The sequence below is a fragment of the Phyllobates terribilis genome, unplaced genomic scaffold (genome assembly GCF_046119375.1).
Source record: "Phyllobates terribilis strain yellow unplaced genomic scaffold, ASM4611937v1 Scaffold_4__5_contigs__length_816908805, whole genome shotgun sequence".
Taxonomy (NCBI): domain Eukaryota; kingdom Metazoa; phylum Chordata; class Amphibia; order Anura; family Dendrobatidae; genus Phyllobates; species Phyllobates terribilis.
The window spans coordinates 678,280,850-678,289,978 of NW_027362764.1; the positions used below are offsets into that span (position 1 = coordinate 678,280,850).

Genomic DNA, 9,129 nt, shown 5'->3' on the forward strand with positions numbered 1-9,129 from the left:
AAGACAAACACACAACAAAAAGGCATAGGGGTCAGAAGACCTAGCAAAACTAACAGAGAACGGCAACAGAGCAACAAGCTAGCTCAACAGTAGTAAATACAAATGAAGTCCAGCAAAGCCAGGAGGGCGGAGCCGGATTAAATAGGCAAAATGGTCATGTGAACAGCAAATTTAAAAAAAACTAACAGGAGAGTTGTAACAGTACCCCCTCTTCTAAGAGGATCCTCCGGATCCCCTAGGCCCAGGCTTACCAGGAAACCTCCTGTGAAACGCTTGGACAAGTCTGGGGGCAGAAACATAATCCGCTCTCACCCATTAGTTATCCTCAGGTCCGAAACCCTTCCAAGCGATGAGATACTGCAAACTCCCTCTATACTGTCTAGAATTTAGGATGCGGGAAATTTCATATTCCCCATCCTCCACCACCGGAGGAACAGTGGCAGAGGCGTCACCATCCGACACATCAGCTTTTTTCAACAGAGAAACATGAAACACCGGATTAATCCTCCAGGACGTAGGAACCTCCAGCCTAACATCAGATTGGTTAACTATCTGAAGTACCTTAAAGGGCCCTACGAACTTGGGACCCAATTTTTTAGAAGGAATCCTCAATCGCAGATTCTTAGAGGACAACCAAACCATGTCACCAACCGCAAACAAAACCTCTTGCCGTTTCCTATCAAAGTACCTCTTAGATTTTTTGTTAGCCTCCTGAAGATTACCACGCACATCCGTCCAAACTCTCTCCAAATCACCGGAAAAACTATCCTCCTCAGGCACAGCCGAAACCAATTTGGAAAATGACCCAAAAGACGGATGTCTCCCAGAACAACAAAAAAAAGGCGAACACCCAGCAGAAGAGGATGTATTGTTGTTAAGAGCAAATTCAGCAAGTGGCAGAAATTCAGACCACCCCTCTTGATTGTCTGCCACAAAACAACGCAAGAACTGCTCAACATCCTGGTTCTTCCTTTCTGTCTGGCCATTAGACTCAGGATGATATCCGGATGAAGACGACAAATGAACTCCCAACCTGTCACAAAAGGCACGCCAAAAACGAGCCACGAACTGAGGTCCCCTATCAGAAACAATGTCAGTAGGAACACCATGTAGTCTGACAATCTCCTTGACAAAGGCCTTAGCAAGTGTCTTAGCGCAAGGCAGTTTGATGAAGGGAACCAAGTGACACATCTTGCTAAAACGGTCCACGACCACCCAGATGACTGTGAAACCTTCAGAGGGAGGAAGGTCAGTAATAAAGTCCATAGCCAGATGTGTCCAAGGTGCACTAGGAACCTCCAGAGGGCAAAGCAACCCCGCAGCAGGAGCATGCGAAGACTTGGATATTGCACACACAGTACATTGGCGCACCCACTTAATGACTTCCTTCTGCCATCCAGGCCACCAAAAACTGCGACCCACAAGTCTCTTGGTCTCAGAAATTCCTGGATGACCTGCCAACCGAGACTCATGACACTCAACAAACAAATCTCTCCTAAAGGTCCTAGGCACAAACAACCTCCCATGGGGAGTGTTAGATGGGGCATTCTCCTGTGCTTTAAGAATCTCATCCTCCAAAACGGAGTCCAAAGCAGCAATCACAACACCTTCTTGTAAAATGGTCTCCTCTTCCTCCTCAACACCGACCATGGGAGAAAAGCTGCGAGACAAAGCATCCGCTTTAACATTCTTGGTACCCAGGATGTAAGTAACGGAAAAATTAAACCGCGAGAAAAAAAGTGACCATCTAGCCTGACGGGCATTCAAGCGCTTGGCAGCATCAAGATAGATCAGATTTTTATGATCAGTGAAAACCTGAATGGGAAATTCAGCACCTTCCAAGAGATGACGCCAGTGTTCAAATGCGAGTTTAATCGCCAGCAATTCCCGATTACCAATATCGTAATTAAGTTCAGTCTCGGAAAATTTTTTTGAAAAAAAGGCACAGGGATGTACTCCATCCTTGTTTTCCTGAGACAACACCGCACCAACCCCCACCGAAGAAGCATCAACCTCAACCAAAAACGGCTTAGTCACATCAGGCTGCATAAGGATGGGAGCAGAGGTGAACCTCTCCTTTAGAAACACAAAAGCTTCAATGGACTCAGAAGTCCACTGAACCGCATTAGCACCTTTCCTGGTGAGATCGGTCAGCGGTTTGACAATAATAGAAATTTTTTTTATGAATTTTCTGTAATAATTGGCGAAACCCAAAAACCTCTGTATCGATTTCAAACCAATAGGCCTAGGCCATTCCTGCACAGCTTGAACTTTAACCGGGTCCATCTCAAAACCTTCACTGGAGATAATGTAGCCCAAAAAACTAATTCTCTGTACAGCGAACTCACATTTCTCCAGCTTAGCAAAAAGCGAATTGTCCATTAATAACTGTAATACCTCACGTACGCTCCGCCAATGAGACTCCAAATCCGGCGAATAAATCAAAATGTCATCCAAATACACAACCACATTTTTGCCGATTAAAGGTCTAAGGATATCATTAATAAGATTCTGAAAAAATGCTGGAGCATTGGTGAGACCAAAAGGCATAACCAGATTCTCAAAATGACCCACAGGAGTGTTAAAAGCAGTCTTCCATTCATCACCCTCCTTCATGCGCAACAAATTGTATGCCCCCCGGAGATCAATTTTAGAGAACCACTTGGCCCCCACTAACTGGTTAAATAAATCAGGAATCAATGGCAGTGGGTAAGGATTGCGTACAGTAATTTTATTAATCTCACGAAAGTCCAGACAAGGACGTAAACCGCCATCTTTTTTTTTTACAAAAAAAAATCCAACAGCCACAGGAGACTTGGAAGGCCTAATGTGACCGGCGGCCAAGCTTGTCTGTATGTATTCTTCCAAAGCCTTTCTTTCAGGAATAGTAAGATTAAATAAACGACTCTTAGGAAGAGTCGCGCCAGGGACAAATTCAATGGTACAATCATAGTCTCTATGGGGAGGCAAAACCTGCGACTCCTCCTCAGAAAAAACTCTCCAAAAATCCTGAATAGGTACAGGCAATTCCCCTCTATCCACAGCAGCAATGTGCCCGTTACAACACTTGTCATAACACTTAGGGCTCCAGGACTTAATTTCATTGGTAGACCAATCCAGTACAGGATTGTGCAATTTTAACCAGGGTAACCCCAATATTACAGGAGAAGGCAAATTATCCAATACCACCAAATCCAAATTCTCTTGATGAATACCATTAATAGTGAGGGGAAATTCACAGACCTTGTGAGTAACACTCTTCAAGGGAGAGCCATCGACAGAAACCACAGCAATAGGGGATGACAAAGTTTTAGGTTCTAATCTAAGTTTTTCCAAGAATCCCCCATCAATCACATTCAGAGTAGATCCATAATCCACAAATACCCGAAATTCAATTACTTCATCCTGAGCAGCAGTAGTGGCAGATAGGAATACTCCCTTAGAATTTAAACAGGCAATACGAGCATGACTGACCTTTTTTTTTTTCTTTCTTCTTACGAAGCACACAGCTCTTAATAAAATGACCAGAATTTCCGCAATAGAAACACAAGCCTTCAGAAAGTCGGCGGTCTTTTTCCTGAGAGCGGGGTGCCATCGCCCCAATTTCCATCGGCTCTCCATTGTCAGCACAGAACCTCTCAGGACTCGAAGCTGACATAGCAGAGGATTTGCTCTCATTAACCCTTTCACGCAGTCTCCTGTCCACCCGTATAGCTAATTGCATTGCCTCCTGCAAGTTTCCAGGTGTGGGATAAGCAATCAGTAAATCCTTTACCCTTTCACATAGCCCTGCAAGAAACAAGCTTTTCAAAGCAGAATCGTTCCACCCCACCTGGGCAGACCACCGACGGAAGTGAGAACAATATTTTTCCACATTACCTGATCCCTGCCTCAAACGTCTTAATTCAGACTCAGCAGATGAGACACGATCAGGATCATCGTACAACAAACCCAAAGCAGAAAAAAAACTATCCACTGATCTAAAGCACGGATCACTAGGTTGGAGAGAGAAGGCCCATCCCTGAGGATCTTTGCGCAAAAGTCACATTATGATCCCTATGCGCTGTGATTCACCACCAGAGGATCCGGGTCTCAAACGAAAATATAATAGACAAGCATTTTTAAAAGAAAAAAAATCTTGTTGTTTGCCAAAAAATAGATCAGGCAGACGTACCTTAGGTTCCACAAAATGCGCTCCAGAACAGCTACTCACGTGTTGTTGGAGCTTGGTCACCTCCAGAGAGAGTCCCTGCAAGCGTTGAGCCAAATCTTGCACCGAGACCATGATGGAAAACTGGAGGTCTTTCCTTAGAGAAATTTTTTTTTTTATGGCTGGAATTACTGTTATGATCTGCTACAGAGACTAAGGAAAGAAAGGAGATCTATCCCTACAATAGAACTAAACTAGATCCCTACGATGTAACGGGGAACCTGATCCTGCGATCAGACCCGCTAAAGTCCTCGGCTAGTCTGAACGCAGACCTATAGATGTGAGGGAGGGATCCCTACAAGATCTAGGGACTGGGAAAAGATGGACACCTCCTAGCAGAAATAGTAGCAGTCAAAGACAAACACACAACAAAAAGGCATAGGGGTCAGAAGACCTAGCAAAACTAACAGAGAACGGCAACAGAGCAACAAGCTAGCTCAACAGTAGTAAATACAAATGAAGTCCAGCAAAGTCAGGAGGGCGGAGCCGGATTAAATAGGCAAAATGGTCATGTGACCAGCAAACTAAAAAAAAACTAACAGGAGAGTTGTAACACGCTTGGTGGCGAGCAATCTGGCCATGACGGGGCGGGCTCCGAAGGGTCCATGCAAAGGCTGTGCCGTCCCTACAGGTGTGGTTTGTTTAGCAGTGATTCACCCGCCGCATCAGGTGTCTTCAAAAATGTCTCGGCGCAGGGTCTCCTGCAGGCTAAACCCTTCATCGCGGTAATGTGACAGAAAGAGCAAGCTGGACCCATAACTTTGGGGCGGAGCGAGATGTCCAGGGGTGAATGAAGGAAGAGGGTGAGATGGTTGCCAGTGACTTTGAGCTGCTCTTCAGGGGGGATGGTCGTGTTGCCTGCAAAGGTCTTCTGCTTGGGGTTACCGGTGGTTGCCTCCAGCCACCCGGGAGACGCTGGTCCTGGTGAAAAGGAGCCTAGTATTAAAAGTAAATAAGCAACAATGCTGGAGGCCCACGGTGATCAGAAGGATGCTGGTATTTTGCAGAGATGAAATAGCGCAAGAGAGAAAGCAAATGAAAAAAAGAAAAGAGAATGAATGTGTGCACTTTTGAAAGGGAATGGAAAAAAGGCATAGAAGAGAGTGCCCCCTGCTGGTGGAAGGAAGGAAAAAGCAAAATCCAACAGCACCTGGTATTCCCAGGTGGTCTCCCATCCATGTAATAATCAAGCCCAACCCTGCTTAGCTTCCAATATCAGATGAGATCGGGCGTGTTCAGGGTGGTGTGGCCATAGACAGAGACAAGCCTCTCACTTGATGCTTTTCTACTTTGAAGTCTGGCTGCCGGATGCCCTTTCCAGTGTTCAGCAAGACCAGGTCCTTTTGTGCTTTCCCTTCTCTTCAATTATTTTGCTGGCTTCCTTAAAAGGTCTTGTAGACAGAACGCCCCACTCAGAGCCACTGAGCTCAATGATCGGCTGCAGCGCTGTCGATGGAACGTCAGCTTTACGGCCAATGCCACAGGCCGGGAGCAGAGGCGAGACTCAACGGTAGACCCGGGTAGGGTGAGTAGAGCACGGTTAGTTGCTTTCTAATAGCCTGCAGCCGGGGATTAACTTTTAATGAAAGGGAACAATCCCTTTGACTGTCTGCAGCGCGCCACACCTAGGAAGCGCACTCTCACACACAAGCCAGCATGCACACGTGCTCGCACGTGACAACACCCCCTATCTGCCCCTACAACCTCTCCGTCACCATGCGTCAGACTCTCCTGCCTGTTTTATGATTTCAGGGCCCTAGCAGGACTCCCCCCCCCTCCCCAATTCCTTCCGCACCTTCCTTGCCTTCCTTGCACTGAGGTTAGCTCTTTGTCAGCCGTCTGGCTTGGTTACACAAGCTTCTTTGCAGAGAAACATGTTACTTCTGCTGGCCCTCGCTAGGCGGCCGGCATCCAAAACCTTCCCTGGGCACCTTCTGTAAGCCTGGCCCCTTCACGGCGCCGGGTGCTTTTAACGCCATCATTTCCACACGGCGAGCTGCGGAGTCAATAAGCTCTCCTAGCCGTGGCAAGGAGCTTGGTGTCAGGCCTGCGTGAAGGGCGGCGGGGTAGCGTACTTAGCTGCCAACTGGCTCAGAGGCCTTGGGGCTTCCATCATCTAAGTTACTTAAGGTCGGTGACCGGCAAGGCGCTGTTCCATGCTAGCCGAGCTGGGCAGTAGGGCAAAACGTCATCAAAATGGTCTACAGCACCCGGTGTTCCCAGGAGGTATCCCATCCAAGTACTGTCCGAGCCCAGCCCTGCTTTGCTTCCGAGATCAGACGAGATCAGGTGTATCCAAGGTGGTATGGCCAGTAGACGGTGCTCGATCCATCGCCCGGCCAGCCTTTCTCAGGATCGCTTGTTGGCGAGCAATCTGGCCGTGATGGGGCGGGCTCCGAAGGGTCCATGCAAAGGCTGTGCCGTCCCTACAGGTGTGGTTTGTTTAGCAGTGATTCACCCGCCGCATCAGGTGTCTTCAAAAATGTCTCGGCGCAGGGTCTCCTGCAGGCTAAACCCTTCATCGCGGTAATGTTACAGAAAGAGCAAGCTGGACCCGTAACTTGGGGGCGGAGCAAGACGTCCAGGGGTGAATGAAAGAAGAGGGTGAGAAGGTTACAAGTGACTTTGAGCTGCTCTTCAGAGGGGAGGGTTGTGTTGCCTGCAAAGGTCTTCTGCTTGGGGTTACCGGTGGTTGCCTCCAGCCACGCGGGAGACGCTGGTCCTGGTGAAAAGGAGCCTAGTATTAAAAGTAGAGAAGCAACAATGCTGGAGGCCCACGGTGATCAGAAGGATGCTGGTATTTTGCAGAGATTAAATAGCGCAAGAGAGAAAGCAAATAAAAAAAGAAAAGAGAATGAATGTGTGCACTTGTGAAAGGGAATGGAAAAAAGGCATAGAAGAGAGTGCCCCTGCTGGTGGAAGGAAGGAAAAAGCAAAAGCCTACAGCACCTGGCATTCTCAGGCGGTCTCTGTTAAATGGTTAATTATGGAAATTCATTTGGAATGTTAATCGATAATCATTTTTCTGAGTTCTATGCCTCAGCCATCGTGTCTAGTTGACATGCGCTATTTGTGTGTGTATATTTGGTTCACTACCATATGTAGAACAGGTGTCCATACGACTGGCTATAAAAGCCCATGGTACAGAAAGGGGGGGCTCTCTTGCTCTGCCCACCCCACAAGACACAGAATCTTCATGCTGAGAAGCAGATGACATGTAGGCCTGGACACATGCTGGACAAAGACATGATTTACCAGCCAGGATCCAAGGAAAGATGGGTGAATCTCAACAATTAAGCAAATTATGGACAAATGGACAATTACTTTATAACTAATTATTGTTTGTACCTGCTGCAATCTGATTCTTTTTAATGGACAATCCAAGAATAAATAGATACATTTTTTTATTAGAATATCGTGATATTGATACTTTGAGAAGTCCTCAGTAGAAAAAAATAATACAGGAAGAGTATTATTTTACAATGGTGAGCCAGCCAGTCCTGTTTTTTTGTTTTTTAAATTAAGTAAGTGAATTTCTTCCGTGAACAAGGGGGGAGTCCTGACGAGCTGAACAGCTGTTGTTCACGTGTCAGTAAATTCACTAGTTTGTCACGAGAAGCAGAAAGGACCTACAGACTGAGGAAAGACAGGAAGCAGAGGTACTAACAAGGAACAGAATCACACAGGAAAAGAATCAGACGAACTGAAGACAGGACGTGCTGATAAAGAGAAGCCAAGGAATCTTAAGGTAAGCAAAATATGGATATAATTTCTTCTTTTGCTAAACAAAGTAATATTAATTTCAAAGTTAATGTAGGAGATGACATAGAAGTTTTGTGGCTCAGTTTATACAAAGAATGTGAATTGCAGAATTTACAGTTAACTTCTAAATTGGTAAAAAGAGACAAACAGAAATTGAGAAATATTCTACATTTGGTAGATTTTTTTCATAGTCTTGTGTTAGAGATTTCTAAGCAGGAAAATAGTGTAGAAGTGTCAGACGGTGATACTGATTCTGACTGTAATGTGGAAAATGAACAAGAAGTAAGACACGTGTCTGTAACTGAAGGTGACCTTGGGTCTGACCAAGAGACGGACATACAGAAACCTGACATGGGAGGAGACATGACTGACATACGAGAAACCGACATACTAGGTGATGTGGGAGGAGACGTGAGTGACGTAGGAGGAACGGACGTACAAGAGCCACTAAAAATATCAGAGAATTCTGGAATTACCCAGGCTCAACTCCAAATTAAAATGAGGAAAAATTTGCTGAAATTATGCAAAATCATGCCAAAATATGATGTCAAAATCCATGCCTGTAGAAATTCAGAGACATTTGAGAGCTTCTCTGATAAGTTTGATTTATCCAATGAGGAGAGGAATCAATTATTTAAAATATGGATTCCTGTGACATTGTCCAGACGTTTACATTTAATGCCCTGTGAAAATGACTCTCCTAATGGATGGGAAAATGATTCGGACAGATTAAGATATTTGATTTATTGTGTCACAAAGGATTTTCCCAACATAGAAGATCTGCAGAAACTAAGGATTGGTAGGAAGGAATGTACATATACATTCATGTCCATATTTGAACGGTTGTACAAAGCTCTCATCAAAAATGGAAAAGTACAACATATGATAACAACTTTTGTACAAAAATTCAAATTCCTAAATTCAGTTTCCCAAGTTATGGCATCACAAAAAAATTCATTATTTGAATGTCCGCAGATGCTGGATTTTGTTAGAAAACATGAGAATCGTGAAAAGAAAATAAATCAAGCTAAATTTATAAAACCAGGAAAGGTAAAATCTTACCAAAAGCCAATATCAAACTCTCCTAGACTGAGTCATCCCCATAGTGAACTCTATCAAATACGCAGAAGATTTCATATATGTTATAAGCCATATCA

The 9,129-nt window shown here is 45.1% G+C and overlaps 1 non-coding gene and 1 pseudogene across 1 annotated transcript; both read right to left on the reverse strand.

Annotated features, from left to right (window-relative positions):
• Positions 1-5,348: 5,348 nt before the first annotated feature.
• LOC141268852 (5S ribosomal RNA) lies at positions 5,349-5,467 on the reverse strand (annotated as a pseudogene).
• Positions 5,468-6,408: 941 nt separating this feature from the next.
• Positions 6,409-6,528, reverse strand: LOC141267182 (5S ribosomal RNA). Its single transcript, XR_012321195.1, has one exon. It is a non-coding gene; the product is annotated as a 5S ribosomal RNA (ribosomal RNA).
• Between the last annotated feature and the right edge of the window lie 2,601 nt (positions 6,529-9,129).